Here is a 23,900-nt window from a genome sequence, read left to right on the forward strand (position 1 = left end):
CGGTGGTGACCACACCGGTATATAAACCCTGCAGAGCAAAGTGTATCCCAGTTCAGCCCTGATCCTCAATCACTAAAGACCTGTTTAATTATTTGTGTAGTCTGTGTCCTGTTATTCAGCATAACGACATTTGAAAACACAGACTCAACATCTGTCTTCATGGAAGAAGACCCAAAAAACTTCCTGGAAATTGTGGACAACCAAGGGACTAGCAATAATGAGGAACTGAAAGATATTAGTATTAGTAAAAAAGTAGTATTAGAGAAATGAATGGGACTGAAAGCCGATAAATCCCCTGGACCTGATGGCCTACATCCTAGGGTTTTGAAAGAGTTGGCTATAGAGACAGTAGATGGTTGTCATTTTCCAAAATTCCATAGATTCTAAAAAGGTTCCGGCGGATTGGAAGATAGCAAAAGCAACCCCTCTATTTAAGAAAGGAGAGAGAGAGAAAATGGGGAACTACAGCCTGACATCAGTTGTAGGGAAAAGGCTACAATCTATTATAAAGGACATGGTAACAGGGCATTACGAAAATAATAACAGGATTCGGCAGAGTCAACACGGATTTATGAAAGGGAAATCGTGTTTGACAAACCTGTTAGAGATTTTTGAGGTTGTAACTGGCCGAGTAGATAAGGGGAAACCAGTGGATGTGGTGTATTTGGATTTTCAGAAGGCATTAGATAAGGTGCCACACAAGAGGTTATTAAACAAAATAAGGGCTCATGGGATTGGGGGTAATATACTAGCATGGATTGAGGATTGCTTAACGGACAGAAAAGAGAGAGTAGGAATAAACGGATCATTTTCGGGTTGGCAGGCTGTAACTAGTGGGGTAGTGCAAGGATCAGTGCTTGGGCCTCAGCTATTCACTATCTACATCAATGATTTGGATGAGGGGACCAAATGTAATATATCCAAGTTTGCTGATGATACAAAGCTGGTTGGGAATGTAAGTTATGAGGAGAATGCAAGGAGGCTTCAAGGGGATATAGACAGGCTAAGTGAGTGGGCAAGAACATGGCAAATGGAATATAATGTGGAGAAATGTGAAGTTATCCACTTTGGTAGGAAAAATAGAAAAGCAGAGTATTTTTTAAATGGTGAAAGATTGGGAAATGTTGGTGTTCAGGCAGACCTGGGTGTCCTACATGAATCACTGAAAGTTAACATGCAGGTACAGCAAGCAATTAGGAAAGCAAATGGTATGTTGCCTTTATTACAAGAGGATTCATGTATAAGAGTAAAGGTGTCTTATTGCAATTATATAGGGCCCTGGTGAGACCACACCTGGAGTATTGTGTACAGTTTAGGTATCCTTACCTAAAGAAGGATATACTTGCCATAGAGGGAGTGCAACAAAGGTTCACCAGACTGGTTCCTGGGATGGGGGGATTGTCCTATGAGGACAGATTGAATAGACAAGCCTATATTCTCTAGAGTTTAGAAGAATGAGAGGTGATCTCATTAAAATATACAAAATTCTTAAAGGGCTTGACAGAGTAGATGCAGGGAGGATGTTTCCCCTGGCTGGGGAAGTCTAGACCAGGGGTCACAATCTCAGAATAAGGGGTCGGCCATTTAGGACTGAGATGAGGAGAAATTTCTTCACTCAGAGGGTGGTGAATCTTTGGAATTCTCTACCCCAGAGGGCAGTGGAGGCTCAGTCGTTGAGTATATTTAAGACAGAGATCGATAGATATTTGAATATTAAGGGAATCAAGGGAGATGGGGATAGTTCAGGAAAGTGGAGATGAGGTAAAAGATTAGCCATGATCTTATTGAATGGCGGAGTAGGCTCAAAGGGCCAAATAGAAACATAGAAAAATAGGAGCAGGAGTAGGCCATTCGGCCCTTCGAGCTTGCTCCGCCATTAAATATGATCATGGCTGATCCTGTATCTCAATACCATATTCCTGCTCTCCCCATATCCCTTGATGCCTTTTGTGTCTAGAAATCTATCTATCTCCTTCTTAAATATATTCAGTGACTTGGCCTCCACAGCCTTCTGTGGTAGAGAATTCCACAGGTTCACCACCCTCTGAGTGAAGAAATCTCTCCTTATCTCAGTCCTAAATGTCCTACCCCGTATCCTGAGACTGTGGCCCCTCGGTCGAGACCCCAAGCCAGGGGAAACATCCTCCCTGCATCCAGTCTGTCTAACCCTGTCAGAATTTTATACGTTTCAATGAGATCCCCTCTCATTCTTCTAAACTCTAGTGAATACAAGCCTAGTCGACCCAATCTCTCCTCATCCGAGTCCTGCCATCCCAGGAATCAGTCTGGTGAACCTTCGCTGCACCACCTCTATGGCAAGTATATTTTTTCTTAGGTAAGGAGACCAAAACTGCACACGGTACTCCAGGTGTTGTCTCACCAAGGCCCTGTACAACTGTAGTAAGACATCCTTGCTCCTGTACTCAAATCCTCTTGTAATGAAGGCCAACATAACATTTGCCTTCCTAACTGCTCACTGCACCTGCATGTTTGCTTTCAGTGACTGTTGTATAAGGACACCCAGGTCCCTTTGTACATCAACATTTCCCAATCGATCACCATTTAAATAATACTCTGCCTTTCTGTTTTTCCTACCGAAATGGATAACTTCACATTTATCCATGTTATACTGCATCTGCCATGTATTTGCCCACTCACTCAACTTGTCTAAATCACCTTAGAAACATAGAAACATAGAAGATAGGAGCAGGAGTAGGCCATTCGGCCCTTCGAGCCTGCTCCGCCATTCAATGTGATCATGGCTGATCATTCAAATTCAGTACCCTGTCCCTGCCTTTTCCCCATATCCCTTGATCCCTTTAGCCTCAAGAAATATATCCAACTCTTTCTTGAATATATTTAATGAACTAGCCTCCACCGCCCTCTGTGGCAGAGAATTCCACAGGTTCACCACTCTCTGGGTGAAGAAATTCCTCCTCATTTCAGTCCTAAATGGCTTACCCCTTATCCTTAGACTATGACCCCTGGTTCTGGACTCCCCGGCCATCAGAAACATCCTTCCTGCATCTAGTCTGTCCAGACCTGACAGAATTTTATAGGTTTCGATGAGATCCCCTCTCAATCTTCTAAACTCCAGTGAGTATAAGCCCAATCGACACAATCTCTCCTCATACGTCATTCCTGCCATCCCACCTTGAAGCCTCTTTGCATCCTCCTCACAACTCACAATCCCACTTAGTTTTGTGTGGTCTTGGAAATATTAAATTTGGTTCCCTCATCCAAATCATTGATATATACAGTATTGTGAATAGCTGGGGCCCAAGCACTGATCCCTGCGGTACCCAACTAGTCACCGCCTGCCACCCCGAAAAAGACCCATTTATTCCTACTCTGTTTCCTGTCTGTTAACCAATTTTCAATCCATGCCAGTATATTACCCCCAATCCCATGTGCTTTAATTTTGCACACTAGCCTTTTATGCGGGACTTTATCAAAGGCCTTCTGAAAACCCAAATACACCACTTCTCCCTTATCTATTCCACCAGTTACATCCTCAAAAACTCCAGTAGGTTTGTCAAACACGATTCCCCTTTCATAAATCCTACTGGCCTACTCCTGCTCCTATTTCTTATGTTCTTAGGTTCTTATGACACTTGTCAGCCCAAGCCTGAATGTTGTCCAGTTCTTGCTGCACGCGGTCATAGACTGCTTCATTATCTGAGGGGTTGCGAATGGAACTGAACACTTTGCAATCATCAGCAAACATCCCCACTTCTGATCTTATGATGGAGGGAAGGTCATTGATGAAGCAGCTGAAGATGGTTGGGCCTAGGACACTGCCCTGAGGAACTCCTGCAGTGATGTCCTGGGGCTGAGATGATTGACCTCCAACAACCACAACCATCTTCCTTTGTGCTAGGTATGACTCCAGCCAGTGTAGAGATTTCCCCCTGATTCCCATTGACTTCAATTTTACTGGGGCTCCTTGATGCCACACTCAGTCAAATGCTGCCTAGATGTCAAGGGTTGTCACTCTCATCTCATCTCTGGAATTCAGCTTGTTTGTTCATGTTTGGACCAAGACTGTAATGAGGTTTGGAACTGAGTGGTCTTGGAGGAACCAAAACTGAGCATCGGTGAGCAGGTTATTGGTGAGTAACTGCCGCTTGATAGCACTGTCCATGACACCTTCCATCACTTTCCTGCTGATTAAGAGTAGACTGATGGGGTGGTAATTGGCCAGATTGGATTTGTCCTGCTTTTTGTGGACAGGACATACCTGGACAGTTTACCACATTGTCGGGTGGATGCCAGTGCTGTAGCTGTACTGAAACAGCTTGGCTAGAGGCGCAGTTAGTTCTGGAGCAGAAGTCATCAGCACAACAGTCGTGATGTTGTCGGGGCCCATAGCCTTTGCTGTATCATGTGTTCTTAGCTGTTTCTTGATATCACGTGGAGTGAATTGAATTGGCTGAAGACTGGCTTCTGTGTTGGTGGCGACCTCAGGAGGAGGCCGATATGGATCATCCACTCGGCACTTCTGCCTGAAGATGGTTGCAAACGCTTCAGCCTTGTCTTTTGCACTCACGTGCTGGGCTCCGCCATCATTGAGGATGGGGATATTCATGGAGCCTCCTCCTCCTGTTAGTTGTTTAATTGTCCACCACCATTCCCTCTATCTACTCTGTCCAGACGCCTCATGATTTTGAACACCTCTATCAAATCTCCTCTCAATATTCCCTGCTCCAAGGAGGACAGCCCCAGCTTCTCCAGTCTATCAACGTAACGGAAGTCCCTCATTCCTGGAATCATTCGCGGAAATCTTTTCTGCACCCTCTCTAAGGCCTTCACATCCTTCCAAAAGTGGGGTGCCCAGAATTGGACACTGTACTCCAGTTGGGGCCGAACCAGTGTTTTATACAGGTTCATCATAATTTCCACATTTTTGTACTCTATACCTCTATTTATGAAGCCCAAGATCTCATAAGCCTTTTTAACTACTTTCTCAGCCCGCCCTGCCACCTTCAACGATTTGCGCACACATACCCCCAGGACTCTCTGTTCGTACACCCCCTTCAGGATTGTACTCTTTAGTTTATATGTCCTCTCCTCATTCTTTCTACCAAAATGTATCACTTCACACTTATCTGCAGTAAATTTCATCTGCCACGTGTCCGCCCATTTCATCAGCCTGTCTATGTCTTCTTGAAGTCTATCACTAACCTCCTCACTGTTCACTATACTTCCAAGTTTTGTGTCATCTGCAAATTTTGAAATTGTGCCCAGTACACCCACGTCCAAGTCATTAATATATTTCAAGAAAAGCAGTGGTCCAATATAACGTGGATAAATGTGAGGTTGTCCACTTTGGTGGCAAAAACAGGAAGGCAGATTATTATCTAAATGGCAATAGATTGGGAGAAGGGGAAGTGCAACGAGACCTGGGTGTCCTCGTGCACCAGTCGCTGAAGGTAAGCATGCAGGTGCAGCAGGTGGTTAAGAAGGCAATTGGTATTTTGTCCTTCGTAGCGAGAGGGTTTGCGTACAGGAACAAGGATGTCTTGCTGCAGTTGTACAGGGCCTTGGTGAGACCACATCTTGAGTATTGTGTGCAGTTTTGGTCGCCTTATCTGAGGAAGGATGTTCTTGCCATGGAAGGAGTTCAGCGAAGATTCACCAGGCTGATACCTGGGATGGCAGGAATGACATATGAGGAGAGATTGGGTCGATTGGGCTTGTACTCGCTGGAGTTTAGAAGAATGAGAGGGGATCTCATTGAAACTTATAAAATTCTGACAGGACTGGACAGACTAGAGGCAGGAAGGATGTTCCCGATGGTCGGGGAGTCCAGAACCAGGGGACACAGTCTAAGGATAAAGGGTAGGCCATTTAGGACAGAAATGAGGAGGAATTTCTTCACCCAGAGAGTGGTGAACCTGTGGAACTCTCTACCACAGAAGGTGGTGGAGGCCAGTTCATTAAATATATTCAAGAAGGAGTTGGATATATTTCTTAAGGCTAAAGGGATCAAGGGGTATGGGGAGAAAGCAGGGACAGGGTACTGAATTTGGATGATCAGCCATGATCGCATTGAATGGCGGAGCAGGCTCGAGGGGCCGAATGGCCTACTCCTGCTCCTATCTTCTATGTTTCTATGTTTCTATGTCCTAGTACCGACCCCTGGGGAACACCACTGTATACCTTCCTCCAGTGCGAAAAAAAACTATTCACCACTACTCTCTGTTTCCTGTCACTTAGCCAATTCCGTATCCATGCTGTCACTGTCCCTTTTATTCCATGGGCTTCAACTTTGCTGGAAAGCCTATTAAATGGTGCTTTGTCGAACACCTTTTGGAAATCCATGTACACTATGTCAACCGAATTACCCTCATCAACCCTCCCTGTTACCTCATCAAAGCACTCAATCAAGTTAGTTAAACACAATTTGCCTTTAACAAATCCGTGCTGGTGTTCCTTAATTAATTCACACTTGTCCAAGTGACAGTTAATTTTGTGCCTGATTATCATTTCTAAAAGCTTCCCACAACCGAGGTTAAACTGACTGACCTGTAGTTTCCTTTGTTTAGATTTAGGACCCTAGTTTTGGATTGGACTTCTTTACTTTCCATCTTAATGAAGAAGTCTATCATTTATGGTCATCTTCCCTAAAGGACCCCGCACAACAAGATTATTAATTAACCCCTTCTCATTGCACAATACCCTATCTAGGATAGCCTGTTCCCTAGTTGGCTCCTCAACCTATTAGTCTAAACAACCATCTCGTACACACTCCAGGAATTCATCCTCCACAGTATTATTGCTAATTTGGTTTGGCCAGTCTATATGTAGATTAAAGTCTCCCATGATTACTGAAGTACCTTTGTTACATGCATCTCTAATTTCCTCTTTGATGCTGTCCCCTACATTGCCACTACTGTTTGGAGGCCTATAGACAACTCCTACCAATGTTTTCTGCCCCTTGGTGCTTCTTAGCTCCACCCAGACTGATTCTACATCTTGATTTTCTGAGCCAATATCCTTTCTCACTATTGCTCTGATTTTATCTTTTACTAACAATGCCACCCCACCTCCTTTTCCTGTTTGCCTGTCCTTCCGAAATATCAAATATCCTTGGATATTCAGCTCCCAGCCTTGGTCACCCTGCAGCCATGTCTCAGTAATTGCAATTATATCGTATCCGTTTACATCTGTTTGCGCTGTTAATTCGTCTACCTTATTACGAATGCTTCGTGCATTCAGATGCAGTGCCTTTAGATTTGGCTTTTTAACATTTTTAGACATCTTAACATTTTTTTGTACTATGGCCCTATTTGTCTTATTACCATTTTTTCTTACCCACACCCTATTTGTTAGTGCACTCCTTTGTTTGTACGCTCTGCCCCTTCCTGACACAATCTGGTTATCCTTACCCCAATCACTTTCCTGCACTGCTTCCTTGTCTTTTCTCTTTAGCATTCTAAATTTCTCTCCAACGGGACCCCACCCCCTTATTTAGTTTAAAGCCCTATCTACCTCCCTAGTTATTCGATTCGCTAGAACTCTGGTCCCAGCATGGTTCAGGTGTAGTCCGTCCCAACGGAACAGCTCTCTCTTTCCCCAGTACTGGTGCCAGTGCCCGACGAATCAAAACCCACTTCTCCCACACCAATCTTTGAGCCACGCATTCATCTCCCTGATCCTATTGACCCTATGCCAATTTGCTCGTGGCTCCGGTAATAATCCAGAGATTATTACCTTTGTGGTTCTGCTTTTTAATTTAGTCCCTAGCTGCTCAAACTCTCTCAGCAGAACCTCTTTCTTTGTCCTACCTATGTCGTTGGTACCTACGTGGACCACGACAACTGGATTGTCCCCCTCCCACTCCAAGTTCTTCTCCAGCCCAGAGGAGATGTCCTTTACCCTGGCACCGAGTAGGCAACACAGCCTTCGGGACACACGCTCTTGGCTGCAGAGAAAAGTGTCCATCCCCCTACCTATGCTGTCCTCTACCACTACCACATTTCTTTTTGCTTCCTCCTTTTGAATGGCTCCCTGTACCACAGAGCTGTGGTCAGTTTGCTCATCCTCCCTGCAGTCCCTGCTCTTGTCCACACAGAGAGTAAGAACCTCGTACCTATTGGACAAGAGCAAGGGCTGAGGCTCCTCCACCACTATCCCCTGGTTCCCCATACCTGCCTCGCTTGTAGTTGCACCCACCTGTCCCTGACCACGAACCAAATTTGAATTAATTAATCTAAGGGGTGTGACTGCCTCCTGTAACACAGCGTCCAGGTAACTCTCCCCCTTCCTGATGTGTCACAGCGTTTGAAGCTCAGACTCCAGCTCATCAACACTCAGTCCCTCCATCCAGGTCATTAATATATATTGTAAATAGTTGAGGCCCCAGCACTGATCCCTGCGGCACCCCACTTGTTACAGTTTGCCAACCTGAAAATCCCGACTCTGTGTTTTCTGTTAGTTAGCCAATCCTCTATCCATGCTAATATATTACCACCAACCCCGTGAGCTCTTATCTTAGAGTCATAGAGTCATAGAGTAATACAGCACGGATAGAGGCCCTTCGGCCTATCGTGTCCGCGCCGGCCATCAAGCCCTGTCTAATCTAATCCCATATTCCAGCATTTGGCCCGTAGCCTTGTATGCTATGGCATTTCAAGTGCTCATCCAAATGCTTCTTAAATGTTGTGAGGGTTTCTGCCTCCACAACCCTTTCAGGCAGTGAGTTCCAGACTCCAACCACCCTCTGGGTGAAAAAGTTCTTTCTCAAATCCCCTCTAAACCTCCCGCCCTTTACCTTGAATCTATGCCCTCTAGTTATTGACCCCTCTACTAAGGGAAAAAGCTCCTCAGCATCCATCCTATCTATGCCCCTCATAATTTTGTACACCTCAATCATGTCCCCCCTCAGCCTCCTCTGCTCCAAGGAAAACAAACCCAATCTGCCCAGTCTCTCTTCATAGCTGAAGTGCTCCAGCCCTGGTAACATCCTGGTGAACCTCCTCTGCACCCTCTCTAACGCGATCACATCCTTCCTGTAGTGTGGCGACCAGAACTGCACACAGTATTCCAGCTGTGGCCTAACCAGTGTTTTATACAGCTCCATCATAACCTCCTTGCTTTTATATTCAATGCCTCGGCTAATGAAGGCAAGTATCCCATATGCCTTTTTTACCACCTTATCCACCTGTTCCGCCGCCTTCAGGGATCTGTGTACTTGCACACCCAGATCCCTCTGACCCTCCGTCTTGCCTAGGGTCTTTCCATTCATTGTGTATTCCCTTGCCTTGTTAGTCCCCCGAAAGTGCATCACCTCGCACTTTCCCGGGTTAAATTCCATTTGCCACTGTTCCGCCCATCTGACCAACCCATCCATATCGTCCTGCAGACTGAGGCTACCCTCCTCGCTATTTACCACCCTACCAATTTTTGTATCATCCGCGAACTTACTGATCATACCCTTTACATTCATATCCAAGTCATTAATGTAGACCACAAACAGCAAGGGACCCAGCACCGATCCCTGTGGTACCCCACTGGCCACAGGCTTCCAGTCACAAAAACAACCTTCGACCATCACCCTCTGCCTTCTGCCACTAAGCCAGTTTTGTATCCAATGTGCCAAGGCACCCTGGATTCCATGGGCTCTTACCTTCTTGACCAGTCTCCTGTGCGGGACTTTATCGAAGGCCTTACTGAAATCCATGTATACCACATCCACTGCGTTACCCTCATCCACACACCTAGTCACCCCCTCAAAAAATTCAATCAAATTAGTCAGACATGATCTTCCCTTGACAAAGCCATGTTGACTATCCCTGATTAATCCTTGCCTCTCCAAGTGGAGACAAATTTTGTCCCTCAGGATTTTTTCCAATAATTTTCCTACCACTGATGTTAGGCTCACTGGCCTGTAGTTCCCCGGTTTTTCCCTACTACCCTTCTTGAATAATGGTACTACATTAGCGGTTCTCCAGTCCTCTGGCACATCCCCTGTGGCCAGAGAGGTCCTGAATATATGTGTTAGAGCCCCCGCAATCTCCTCCTTTGCCTCACACAGCAGCCTGGGATACATTTCATCCGGGCCTGGGGATTTATCCATTTTTAGGCCAGCTAAAACCGCCAATACCTCCTCCCTCTCGATGTTAATATGTTCGAGCATATCACAGTCCCCCCGCCCTATTTCTATGTCTACATCGTCCTTCTCCATAGTGAAAACAGATGCAAAAAATTCATTTAGAACCCCTCCTACATCTTCCGGCTCCACACACAGATTGCCACTTTTGTCCCTAATGGGCCCTATTTTTTCCCTAGTTATCCTCTTACCCTTAATATACTTATAAAACATCTTCGGATTTTCCTTTATTTTGCTTGCCAGTGTTATTTCATGGCCCCTCCTTGATCTCCTAATTTCTTTTTTAAGTATCCCCCTGCACTTTTTGTACTCCTCTAGGGCTTCCTCCGTCTTTAGCCTTTTGTATCTACCAAAAGCCCTCCTTTTTTTCCTAATCCATTCTCGTATATCCCCTGACATCCAAGGTTCCCTGTGGTTTTTGGAACCACCCTTGACCTTTACGGGAACATGTTGCCATTGTATGATCTCAATCTCCCTTCTGAAAGCCTCCCATTGCTCCGATGCGGATTTTCCTACAAGTAGCTGATCCCAGTCCATTTTGGCCAGATCCTGCCTTATCCTATTAAAATCGGCCTTCCCCCAATTTAGAACCTTTATTTCCGGCCCATCCCTGTCCTTTTCCATGGCCACCTTAAATCTTACCATATTATGGTCACTATCACCAAAGTGCTCACCTACTAGCACTTTTTCCACTTGGCCGGCCACATTCCCTAGAATTAGGTCCAGTACCGCCCCCTCTCTTGTAGGACTTTCTACATGCTGGCTCAAAAAGCTCTCCTGGATGCACTTTAAGAATTCTACACCCTCTGAGCCTTTCACACTCTGACTATCCCAGTTAATATTGGGGAAGTTGAAATCCCCCATTATTATTACCCTATTATTTGCACATTTCTCTGAGATTTGCCTACATATCTGTTCCTCTATCTCCCCCTGACTGTTTGGAGGCCTATAGTACACTCCCAGCAAAGTGCTTGCCCCCTTTTTGTTTTTAAGCTCCACCCATCTTGTGTGGCACCTTATCGAATGCCTTCTGGAAATCCAAATACACGACATTTACTGGTTCTCCTTTATCCACCCTGCTCGTTACATCCTCAAAGAATTCCAGCAAATTTGTCAAACATGATTTCCCTTTCATAAAACCTTTCCTAAACATTTTATGACCAGGAATATTTAATACCCAATCCTGCCCTTTTTTGAGTCAGGTCTCTGTTATTGCCACAACATCATATTCCCATGTGGCTATTTGTGCCTGCAGCTCACTTACCTTGTTTACTGCGCTCCGTGCGTTCACATACATACACTGTAAACCCATCTTAGACCATCCTGTGTTCTCTCTTAGTTTGACCCCACCTAATACCTTACTATTTCTTACATTAGTGCTCTCTGCCTCTCCCAATCCTTTGGGCACTTTATTTCCCCTTTCTAATGTTACATCCTGGTGCCCAACCCCTGCCAAATCAGTTTAAACCCTCCCCAACAGCTCAAGCAAACCTCCCCACGAGGATATTGGTTACAGCCCTGTTGAGGTTCAACCCGTCCGGCCTGTTCAGGTTCCACCTCCCACAAAACCGGTCCCAATGCCCCAGAAATCTAAAGCCCTCCCTCCTGCACCATCTCTCCAGCCACGCATTCATCTGCGCTATCCTCCTCGTTCTATACTCACTAGCGCGTGATAGGGGGAATCCGGAGATTACTACCTTTGAGTCCTGCTTTTTAATCTCTTTCCTAGCTCCCTGAAATCTGCCTGCATGACCTCATCCCTCTTTCTACCTATGTCGTTGGTACCGATATGAATCACCCTCACGCCTCCGAATGTTTTATTTACCTTTACTATATAACATTTTTTTTTTAACTTATATAGTTTAGTACTCACCTTTTTAATTTTAGGTGTTATCAATGCCACAAACTCAAAAGGAATTCCTTGGCACACGATCTCAAATGTTTGAAGAACAGACTGATTATAGGAATACAAAAGAAGAAAACATTTAGTCTGTAAAATCAGTTCTGTATCTAGTAATCAACTCTAATCTGAGTTCACTTCTTGTTCTGAACAATGATGCAGAAACTGATACTTGGCTATTAAATCTGCTCTAAACAGGCAAAATGCAGCCCAATTACTAGGCCTCTGTCTCCAAACTTACTCTTGTCCTTTGCTGCATCTTGATTTACTCAGTGAAGAGAATAGCATAAATTTGAACTGCTATCTTGGAGAGAAAATAGCAAAATCTTCCATTCACAGCATATTTATGATGCCACCTGTTGCAGACTGAAGTAGCTCAGTGACAACCTCCTTGGTAAATCGAGTTTAAGTAGAAGTGCTACCTGAAGACTCTCTGTGGATATGCCCTCCTATTCAGTGCCCTCCTCCTCCTCCCTCTTCTGGCAGCTTCTCCTGCTCTGTGGCGTTTTCCCTGCTGCTCCCAATTGTCCTCTATCCCAAAGGCAGTCTTACCAGACCACCCATGTTTGGAGCCAGACTATTTGTGAAGCAAAGAGCACCAACTGTGCAAAAGCAGTAAACCTCTGTGCAGACAAAGTGAACTTTTAAGAGTGCTGGAACACAATAAAAAAAAAGTCTTACAATCAAACAATAGCCAGAAATAGTAAACCAACAGCTAACCTGTTGTTACTGCTTGATGTCTAAAAATAGCGCTAGAGAGGGGGCCTTCATATCGGTTAGCGTCACGTTGTGCTGAGTGAGGTCTGCACATGGTGAATGAAGCACTGCGGCGGTCTAAAATGGAAAATGGGTCCTCCAAGAAACACAAGACTCTCATCTGCATATGTTAATTCCCACTTAGAATGCTGTCGGTGTGTGCTCCTGACACAATCGCTACTTCCTTTCCCAATATCCAATACGGTGACTGGCGCACTTCCAAACTGCCGTTTTGCAGGGACGTCACCGAGGCTCTCTACACCAGGAGAAATAAATATCTCCTTCCCTATTGACATAGCAAAGCAGGACAAGAGCACGAGGTTTTGCCTGCATGGCAGGCTTACACATGGTGCAGCGTGCCATTGACTGAACGCACATTGCCTTGTAAGCTCGCTATAACTAGCCTGACATCTTTATCAATTATAAGGGATTCCACGTCCTTAATGTAGAACTGGTTTGCGTCCACAGGCAGCACACCATGCAGGTTTGAGGCAACTATCCAGGCAGCAGTCATGACTCTTTCATCCTGTGTCAGTCCTCTGTGCCACCTTTATTCCAACCAGGCCGCCAAGTTACAGGCTGGCTATTGAGCGAGAAGGGTTATCCCCTCCAGACATGGCTTTTGACTCCAGTCAGGAACCCACGCACAGCTGCAGAGCACGCCTACAACAAGAGCCATACTGCCACAAGGAACATAGAATTATAGAATGGTTACAGCACAGAAGGAGGCCATTCAGCCTGCCGAGCCCGCGTCGACTCTCTGCAAGAGCACTTCAGCTAGTCCCACTCCCCCGCCCTTTCCCTGTAGCCCTGCAAATTCATTTCCTTCGGGTACTTATCCAATTCCCTTTTGAAAACCACAATTGAATCTGCCTCCACCACCCTTTCAAGCAGTGCATTCCAGACCATAACCACTTGCTGCGTAAAAAAGTTTTTCCTCATGTCGCCTTTGGATCTTCTGCCAATCACCTTAAAATTTGTGTCCTCTGGTTCTCGACCCTTCCACCAATGGGAACAGTTTCTCTCTATCTACAGTACTCTGTCCAGACGCCTCATGATTTTGAACACCTCTATCAAATCTCCTCTCAATCTTCTCTGCTCCTAGGCATACAACCCCAGCTTCTCCAGTCTATCCACGTAACTGAAGTCTCTCATCCCTGGAACCATTCTTGTAAATCTTTTCTGCACCCTCTCTAAAGGCTTCACATACTTCCTAAAGTGCAGTGTCCATAACTGAGCAAACAATCGCCATACTCAAACAATGCTTCTGCTGCCTGGACTGTTCCAAAGGAGCTGTGCAGTACACGCTAAGCGGGTCTCCAGATATGTCATCATTTGCTACATGATCCACAACTTCACCATTATGAGGGACCAGCTTTTACCATCACCTGGGCAGCAACAAGTACTGGAAGGGGAGCAGGAAGAGAAGGAGGAGAGGCGGTGATGACTAGAGCCCCTATCTGCCAGAGCTCTCAGGGACAAAGGCCAGAATTTTCTTTACCTGGGCGGGACTGGTGCGGGCAGTCGCCATGGCGGGTCACAGGTCCATTGCTCGTTGCATCCCACTCCACAGAACGACTTTACGTTAATGGGGCCTATTAAGCCCTGCACGTTACCTGGACCAATTAAAAGGTGAGGGTCTGGTGATGTCATCGATGATGCGTTTTCAGCTGGGATATTTAAAGGAGCCATGCCACATTGCATTTGATTCATCTAGGAATGTGCAGTCAGAGCATTTCACAATTCCACTGCTGCACACACCACAAGAGATGACTGCATGAGGCAGAGGCTGCACCCAGGTTCTTTGATGACTCCCTCCATATGCTTGTGGAGGGAATCAGAGCACGCAGGGAGGTCCTCTTCAGCAGAGCAAAGGAGCCTGGCTCCAAATAGCAGAGGAGTTGAATAGCAGGGATGTCGTCAGGACCTGGGTGCAGTGCTGCAAACGCTTCAACGATCTTCTTAAATCAGGAAAAGTAAGTCCAAAGCCACACTCACCTTTTCATTATGGATGTCCAATCCCTCTACACCTCCATCCCCCACCAGGACGGCCTGAGGGCGCACCACACAGAGGCCCAACCAGTCCCCATACACCACCACCCTCCTCCGCATAGTTGAACCTGTTCTCACATTGAACAACTTCTCCTTTGACTCCACTCACTTTCTCCAAATAAAAGGTGTTGCTGTGGGAACCCGCATGGGCCCTCGCTATGCCTGCCTTTTCGTGGGATATGTGGAACGTCTTTGCTCCAGTCCTATTCAGGTCCCCTCGCTCACCTATTTTTCCAGTACATTGATGACTGTATCAGTTCCGTTTCCTGCTCTCGCCCTGAACTGGAAAATGTCATTCACTTTGCTTCCAATTTCCACCCCACCCTTACATTCACATGGTCCATCTCCGACTCTTCCCTTCCCTTCATCAACTTCTCTGTCTCCATTTCTGGGGATAGGCTATCGACAAACATCTACTATAAGCCCACTGACTCCCACAGCTACCTGGATTACACTTCCTCCCACCCTGCTTCCTGTAAAGACTCTATTCCATTCTCCCAGTTTCTCCATCTCTGTCACATCTGTTCTGACAATGCCACCTTCCATACTAGTGCATTTTCCTGGGTCTGCTTAATTGTAATATTTTGGATGGCGTCCCAGCACTATTTGCACCCTCTATTGGGTGTTTGCCTATGACACAGAGGGAAATTCAGCATAGTTCATAGAATCATAGAAAGTTACATCATGGAAGGAGGCCATTTCGGCCCATCGTGTCCGCGCCGGCCAACAAAGAGCTGTCCAGCCTAATCCCACTTCCCAGCTCTTGGTCCGTAGCCCTGCAGGTTAGAGCATCCTAAGTGCACATCCAAGTACTTTTTAAATGTGGTTAGGGTTCCTGCCTCTACCACCCTTTCAGGCAGTGAGTCCCAGACCCCCACAACCCTCTGGGTGAAGAAAGTTCCCCTCAAATCCCCTCTAAACCTTCCACCAATTAATTTAAATCTGTGCCCCCTGGTTTATGACCCCTCTGCTAAGGGAAATAGGTCCTTTCTATCCACTTTATCTAGGCCCCTCATAATTTTATACACCTCAATAAGGTCTCCCCTCAGCCTCCTCTGTTCCAAGGAAAACAAACCCAGCCTATCCAGTCTTCCCTCATAGCTAAGATTCTCTACTCCCGACAACATCCTTGTAAATCTCCTCTGTACCCTCTAGAGTGCAATCCCAAGTATTTACATGTGCCCTCAGATCATCTGCCTTGTTCGCTATACTCCTTGCATTGAAGTATATACCATTTAGTACAGGCAAACCTCCTTGTTGACTACTATCTAGCCCTTGAATCCTCTGTCCTTCCAATTTACTTTCTAAGTTTTTCTTCCCTCCCTACTGACTCTATTCTTAGGTTCCCATCCCCCTGCCAAGTTAGTTTAAACCCTCCCCAACAGCACTAGCAACCCCCCCCCCGCGAGGATATTGGTCCCAGTTCTGTTGAGGTGCAACCCATCCAGCTTGTATAGGTTCCACCTCCCCCAGAAATGGTCCCAATGCCTCAGAAATCTAAAGCCCTTCCTCCTGCACCATCCTTCCAGCCACGCATTCATCTGCTCTATCCTCCTATTTCTGGACTCACTAGCATGTGGCACCAGGAGTAATCCAGAGATTACTACCTTTGAGGTCCTGCTTTTTAATCTGACTCCTAGCTCCCTAAACTCTGCCTGCAGGACCTCATCCCTCTTTCTACCTATGGCATTAGTACCGATATGGACCACGACATCTGGCTGTTCACCCTCTCCCCCCAGAATGCTCTGCAGCCGTTCGGTGACATCCTTGACCCTGGCACCGGGGAGGCAACATACCATTCCGGAGTCACGTCTGCAGCCGCAGAAACGCCTGTCTGCTCCCCTCACTATTGAATCCCCTACCACTATTGCTCTTCCACTATTTTTCTTCCTCCGCTGTGCAGCGGAGCCACCCGTGGTGCCGAGGACTTGGCTCTGACTGCACTCCTCAGAGGCACCATCGCCCCCACCAGTACTCAGAATAGAATACCGGTTGGAGAGCGAGATGCCCTCCGGGGCCTCCTGCACTGTCTGCCTGATCTTCTTCTGTCTGGTGGTCACCCACTTGCTCTCTGTCCGCTCTCTCTTAGACTGCGGAGTGACCACCTCACTAAATGTGCTATCCACGTAGTTCTCAGCCTCGCGGATGCACCAAAGTGACTCCAGTCGCCGCTCAAGCTCCGTAGACCGTCGCTCGAGCCGTTGCAGCTGGTGACACTTACTGCACATGTAGTCATCCATGCAACGCGAAGTATCCATGACTTTCCACATGCCACATGATGTGCACTCCACTAGACTGAGCTGCCCTGCCATTCTTGTCATCCCTTTATCTAACAGACTATTGAAAAGACTACGTACTAACCTTTATTTAAAAGACTAAAAACTACCCTTTATTTAAAGACTAAGAAGTAACTTAACAGAATAAGCTTTAAACTTAAAAAAAGCACTCACCCACTACTCACCAATCAGCTGCTTCCCTTGTGCCGACGTCACAACTAGTGATGCTATAACTAGTGGGGTGCCGCAAGGATCAGTGCTTGGGCCTCAGCTATTTACAATCTATATTAATGACTTAGATGAAGGGACTGAGTTCAATTGTATCTAAGTTTGCTGACAATACAAAGTTGGGTGGAACAGTAAGATGTGAGGAGGACGCAAAGAGCCTGCAAAGGGATATAGACAAGTTAAGTGAATGGGCAATAAGGTGGCAGATGGAGTATAATGTGGAGAAATGTGAGGTTATTCACTTTGGTAGGAAAAATAGAAAAGCAGACTATTTTTTAAATGGTGAGAAACTATTAAATGTTGGTGTTCAGAGAGATTTGGGTGCCCTAGTACAAGAAACATAGAGAGTTAGCCTGCAGGTACAGCAAGCACTTAGGAAGGCAAATGGCATGTTGGCCTTTATTGCAAGGGGGTTGGAGTATAAGAGTAAGGAAGTCTTGCTACAATTGTACAGGGTCTTGGTGAGACCATACCTGTGCACAGTTTTGGTCTCCTTATTGAAGGAAGGATATACTTGCCTTGGAGACAGTGCAACAAAGGTTCACTAGATTGATCCTTGGGATGAGAGAGTTGTCCTATGAGGAGAGAATGAGTAGATTGGGCTCTGGAGTAAACACTCTGGAATTTCGAAGAATAAGAGGTGATCTCATTGAAACATATAAAATTCTGAGGCGGGTTGACAAGGTAGATGGTGAGAGATTGTTTCCCCTGGCTGGAGAGTCTAGAATTAGGGGGTGTAGAAAGTATATACAGACCCTTCATTTTTAATTCTCATATATATTGAAATGCTTTGCCAGGCCAAAAGTTTTTTTTTGAAGTGAAATAAAGCTGTAACAGACGGTCTTTCACTGATAAGTGGACATGGAATATGCTTTGATGTGCTTTACTAAAAGATAGCAAACATGGTTGTGACTGCAGTGGGTAGACATAGAAAACAGAGATAAACAAACCTACTTAGATGTTGCAGACTTCATGACTGCAACAAATAGGTCACAAGTTGTAAATGACTTTTTTGGTCTGGTGGCTAAAGGGGAGGAGTCAAACCTTTTAAGTTTTGAAATACAGAATACGACGTAACACATGAACTATAACCAAGTGGTTTTCTGCCACTTTTGTAAACTTTATGAGTGAATGAACAATTTTGGGCTTTGATAAAGGCAACTAATGGATAGCGACACAGGATGTGCCAGTGTGAACGTTTGACAGCTCAAACAACTTACGTCGAACATTAAAGGAACATTTTACTATCTCTGATGATTGATTTACTGAGAAAAGCAAGGAAAACTGTATAAAACACAGTGGCTAAAGAATATTAGCACTGTAGTCGGAAGAAGGTGGTTTGGCCAGTCATCTCGCCTATGAGGGTCAGGCTGCAGTTGGAAGGAGGGGCCTGGCCAGTCTTCTCGCTTACGAGGACCTACAATCAATGCTGGATTGATCATCTGCGGGTGGTTGTATGTATGATTTCTTGTAACATTATTGGTGGACTGCTCGAATAGTGGTTGCGGTTTTGAATCTGTCTTAGGAACAATAAAAGGTTAAAGGCAGAATCCGTGTGTCTAGTGTAGTTTCTCATAAGTCTCAAGTCCGAACTCTATAACCTGTTGGACGGGGCGAGGAGTAATTCCTCACATCTTACAGGGGTATAGTCTCATGATAAGGGGCCGGCCTTTTAAGACTGAGATGAGGAGGAATTTCTTCACTCAGAGGGTTGTGAATCTTTGGAATTCTCTACCCCAAAGCGCTGTGGATGCTCAGTCATTGAGTATATTCAAGGCTGAGATAGATAGATTTTTGGACTCTAGAGGAATTAAGGGATATAGGGATAGGTCAGGAAAGTGGAGTTGAGGTTGAAGATTAGCCATGATCTTATTGAATGGCGGAGCAGGCTCAAGGGGCTGTATTGCCGACTCCTGCTCCTAATTCTTATGTTCTTATGTTCAGCCACATGGCATACAACACTCACTCATGTTGACTTGATGTCAGCAGCATGTGAAATATGATGATAGCAAAATACTGCAGATGTTGGAAATCCGAAATAACAACAGAAAATGCTGGAAAAACTCAGCAAGTCAGGCAACATCCGTGGAGAGAAATTTGAGTTGACGTTTCGGGTTTGACCCTTCTTCAAAACTGGAGAGAAAAGGAACTAGATCGAAGGCAGGGCTGCGATCGGACAAAAGAGTAAAAGAACCAAAAGAAGTAAAAGAGATTAGAAGCTAGACGAGATGGTAATAGGCTGTGATTAGGTGTAAAGTGTACTGGCAGGGCAAAAGATAGCTGCCAGGTGTGAGAGAGAAACAAAAGGAAAGGGGGGGGGGAAAGGAAAGGAGTGGAAAAATATAAGTGAAAATGAAATAGGGGCCAAGGTTATGATCTGAAATTGTTGAACTCGATATTGAGACCGGAAGGCTGCAGACTGCCTAATCGGAAGATGAGGTGCTGTGTGCATAGCGATCACTTAAAACATTCTTACTTTGACAGTTCTAATTCATGTTTTTAATCTCCCACAGAGCCTTCAAGTGTTCCGCAGTAGGTGGTCCAGGTGGACGATGACTCCTCAGAGGAGGTTACTCACTCTGAGGGTGCACTGTTACAGGACTCCTGCAGGCCATGCACCAGCTCAGATACTCACACTTCAGTAGAACCGGTAAGGAAGTTAGTTTGGTTTTCACCTGGTGACTCACACATCACAAGTGAGCAAGAGCAGATGGTGGAGACAGGGAAAGCAGTGGAGAGTCTGCATTGGAGGCCACAGGACTCTCTAAGCTCTGCTCAGCTGGATACAGATGCTGAACCTTGGGGGTCGTCGATGAAAACGGTACTTCTGGAGCAGCAGCAAAGAATGTGCGATGTACAGGCAGGCTTTCCAGCCGCACTGTGCACGCTTTCAGAGAGATTGGAGGAGTCCATCTCAAGCATGAGTGGCATGATGTCGCAGACCTTTGCAATGATGTCTTTGTCCATGGAAAGAGTGGCCACCTGCATGGAGCATCAAATGTGGCAAACGAGCGCATGTAGGCCCTCATCAATGGTTTGCACTATGAATGCCAACCTTAAATAGGATTGATGAAACCCCAGCCTTGCTTGTTCATCGCCTTACTGATCTGCAGCAAAGTGCTCTCCAGCTCATTGCTAGCAGGGGAGTGCAGGTATGACATGAGAGAGATGATGGTGACAGGAGACATGGAAGTGGGAGCTCGGCTCAAAGCGCTTTCACTTCTCACCCATTGCCCCCCACCCCCTCCATCAGTCAGTACCGCACATGCTGCCTCGTGTCCTGATGGCCGAGTCTGCCCCTTCACAGGTACAGGTGGAGCAGCCTTTGGCAGGGCCCTCACGGGCTCAAAAACACTGAGGACGTCAGCAAAGAGCATCTCAGCAGTCAGAGCATGGATCTGAGCAGCCTGCCTCTACCTCTGCTGAAGTCACAGGGGTTGCATCATACAGAAGTGCTAGGAAGAGGAAGAGTAAAGATTTGTTGTTGCACAAGGGTCTGCACATGGGTGTCTTGGACAATGTTAGAGTGTTAGGTCTCTGTTTAATTTTTGAGCCAGATAAATGTTATTTGTTTACACCACTTTCCTGTGTTGCCTATTTTTGGCTGCTGCCAGGCAAGTGGCCTTTTCATTTATGATGAATGGTAAGGCAAGATAGAACGCCGCGCAATGGGGGAGCTGTGAAAGGGATGGTTGGTTGTTTGCAGGACTGCTTTGTGTTGGGGGAAAGGCAGTGGGTTGGGTGGGGAGAAGTGGGTTTTGCATGTGGCTCCCAGATGGGTGGAACCGAACTGAAACTCACCATTATGAGGGCATCCCGGGCGGCAACGTGCTAGAACATTGTCATATCACGTTACTCGTCGTCCTCCTCGTCCTCCTTCTCGCCCTACTCCTCTTCCTCCTCCTCAGCTCTGTGTTCTATGCCATGTTCCTCCTGAAGGTCCAAACCACGCTGCTGTGCAATGTTGTGCAGAGCACAGCACACCACGACCATTTTGGAGACGCTGGCTGGTGTGTATTGAAGGGCGCCTCCAGATCTGTCGATGCACCTGAAGCGCATCTTCAGCATGCTGATTGCTTGCTCAATGACACGTCTGGTTGTCATATGGCTTTCATTGTAATGCTCCTGTGCCTCATTGGTTGGGTTCCTCATGGATGTCATCAGCCACGTTTTAAGTGGGTACCCCTTGTCTCCAAGCAGCCAGCTGGTAAGTTTGCTTCGAGGTGCGAAGAGATCAAGGAGGGTGGACTGGTGCAGGACAAAGGCCTCATGGCAGCTGCCTGGAAATCTTACACACTCCTGGATAATCATCTTTTTGTGGCTGCACACCAGCTGTACATTGATGGAGTGGAAGCCCTTGCAGTTGATGAGCACGCCGTATGATCTGGGGGTGCCTTAATTGCCACATGCGTGCAGTCGATAATACCCTGCATCTGTAGGAAGCCAGCCAGAGCCATAAACCTGAGCACCTGTTCATTTTGACTGGCATTATCGGCGGCAAAGTATACATAATTGCATGCCCTGGAAAACATGGCATCTGTAAACCTGTGTTATGCATTTGTGGGCAGGTGATTGTGAGATCCTGCAAATGTCTCCAGCAGATCCCTGGAAGGAGCCAGATGCAAAGCAGTTGAGGGCAGTGTTGACTTTGATAGCCACTGCTAAAGTGTGGCCATCAGGTCCTTTGGCAGCAGATCTTGTTCCAGCAAGCTGCAAATGTCTGTCACCACCTGACGTGAGACCCTGAGTCTCCTGAGACACTGGTGTTCCATAAGAACATAAGAAGCAGGAACAGGAGTAGGCCAATCGGCCCCTCGAGCCTGCTCCGCCATTCAATAAGATCATGGCTGATCCAATCTTGGCCTCAACACCACTTTCCCGCTCTCTCCCCATACCCCTTGACTCCCTTGTAGTTCAAATGTGTGTCAATCTCTGCCTTGAATATATTCAATGACTCCGCCTCCACAGCTCTCTGGGGTAGAGAATTCCAAAGATTCACGACCCTCTGAGAGAAGAAATTCCTCCTCATCTCCTTCTTAAATGGGTGACCCCTTATTCTGAAACTATGCCCCCTAATTCTAGATACCCCCACTAGGGGATACACCCTCTCAGCATACACCCTGTCAATCTCACTCAGAATCTTATATGTTTCAATAAGATCCCCTCTCATTCTTCTAAACTCCAATGAGTATAGGCCCAACCTGCTCAACCTTTCGTCATACGTCAACCCCCTCATCTCAGGAATCAACCTAATGAACCTTCTCTAAACTGCCTCCAGTGCAAGTATATCCTTCCTTAAATATGGAGACCAAAACTGTACACAGTACTCCAGGTGCGGTCTCACCAGCGCCCTGTAAAGTTGCATCAAAACGTCCCTACTTTTATACTCCATACCCCTTGCAATAAAGGCCAACATTCCATTAGCCTTCCTAATTACTTGCTGTATCTGCATGCTAACTTTTTGTGTTTCATGTACAAGGACCCCCCAGATCCCTTTGTACCACAGCATTTTGTAGTCTCACTCCATTTAAATAATAATTTGCTTTTTCATTCTTCCTTCCAAAGTGGATAACCTCACATGTTCACACATTACACTCCATCTGCCAAATGTTTACCCACTTATTTAGCCTGTCTATATCCCTTTGCAGGCTCTTTGTGTCCTCCTCACAACTTGCTAGCCCACCTATCTTTGTATCATCAGCACATTTGGCTACAGTACACTTGGTCCCTTCATCCAAGTCATTAATATAGATTGTAAATAGTTGAGGCCCCAGCACTGATCCCTGTGGCACCCCACTACTTACTGATTGCCAACCCGAAAATGACCCATTTATCCCGACTCTCTGTTTTCTGTTAGTTAGCCAATCCCCTATCCATGCCAATATATTACCCCCAACACCATGTGCTCTTATCTTGTGCAGTAACCTTTTATGTGGCACCCTATCGAATACCTTCTGGAAATCCAAATACACTATATCTACTGGTTCCCCTTTATCCATCCTGTTTCTCACATCCTCAAAGAACTCTAGTAAATTTGTCAAACACGATTTCCCTTTCATAACACCATGTTGACTCAGCTTGATTGTATTATGATTTTCTAAATAATAATTTGCTTTTTTATTTTTCCTACCAAAGTGGATAACCTCACATTTTCCTACATTATACTTCATCTGCCAAATTTCTGCCCACTCACTTAACCTAGCTATGTCCCGTTGCAGACTCTTTGGGGTAGATTTTCCTAAAGCTGTCGGGAAGGAGGCGGGACTACAACTTTCGGGTTTTAGTCCCGCCTACATCGATGTTCGGCCAATCCACACGATTTTCCCTTGATTGACCTTGTTAAGCCCGCCCAGCGGGCTCAGCAGGCCAATTAAGGGCCACCCGGCAACAGGTGACGTCACAGACTGAAATTTCATCTGTCAAGAGGTCTTGACAGATGAAATATCAGTGTTTCACAGCTGTTTGAAGCTGTCAATCACTGACAGTCTGACTTCTAACCTGAGTCCTTCTACATAGACTCAGTTAGAACTGTTACCGGCAATGAAAGCTGAAGGCTGTCACTTTTGACAGCTCG

At 46.0% G+C, this 23,900-nt stretch overlaps 1 protein-coding gene and 1 pseudogene across 2 annotated transcripts in view; both read right to left on the bottom strand.

Moving 5' to 3' along the window:
- The window catches only part of LOC147113154 (dynein axonemal heavy chain 8-like), a 148,776-nt gene that overhangs the window by 106,729 nt on the left and 18,147 nt on the right, over positions 1-23,900 (bottom strand). For both annotated transcript variants that reach the window (XR_015079627.1, XM_085998052.1), the window contains exon 3: positions 11,988-12,068. The gene's annotated coding sequence lies outside the window, so the exon portion shown is untranslated. The remainder of the gene's footprint in view (positions 1-11,987; positions 12,069-23,900) is intronic.
- LOC147113155 (uncharacterized) lies at positions 16,161-17,134 on the bottom strand (annotated as a pseudogene).

Source organism: Somniosus microcephalus, chromosome 9 (assembly GCF_052327205.1).
Source record: "Somniosus microcephalus isolate GS21.2 chromosome 9, FLI_Smic_1.0, whole genome shotgun sequence".
NCBI lineage: Eukaryota > Metazoa > Chordata > Chondrichthyes > Squaliformes > Somniosidae > Somniosus > Somniosus microcephalus.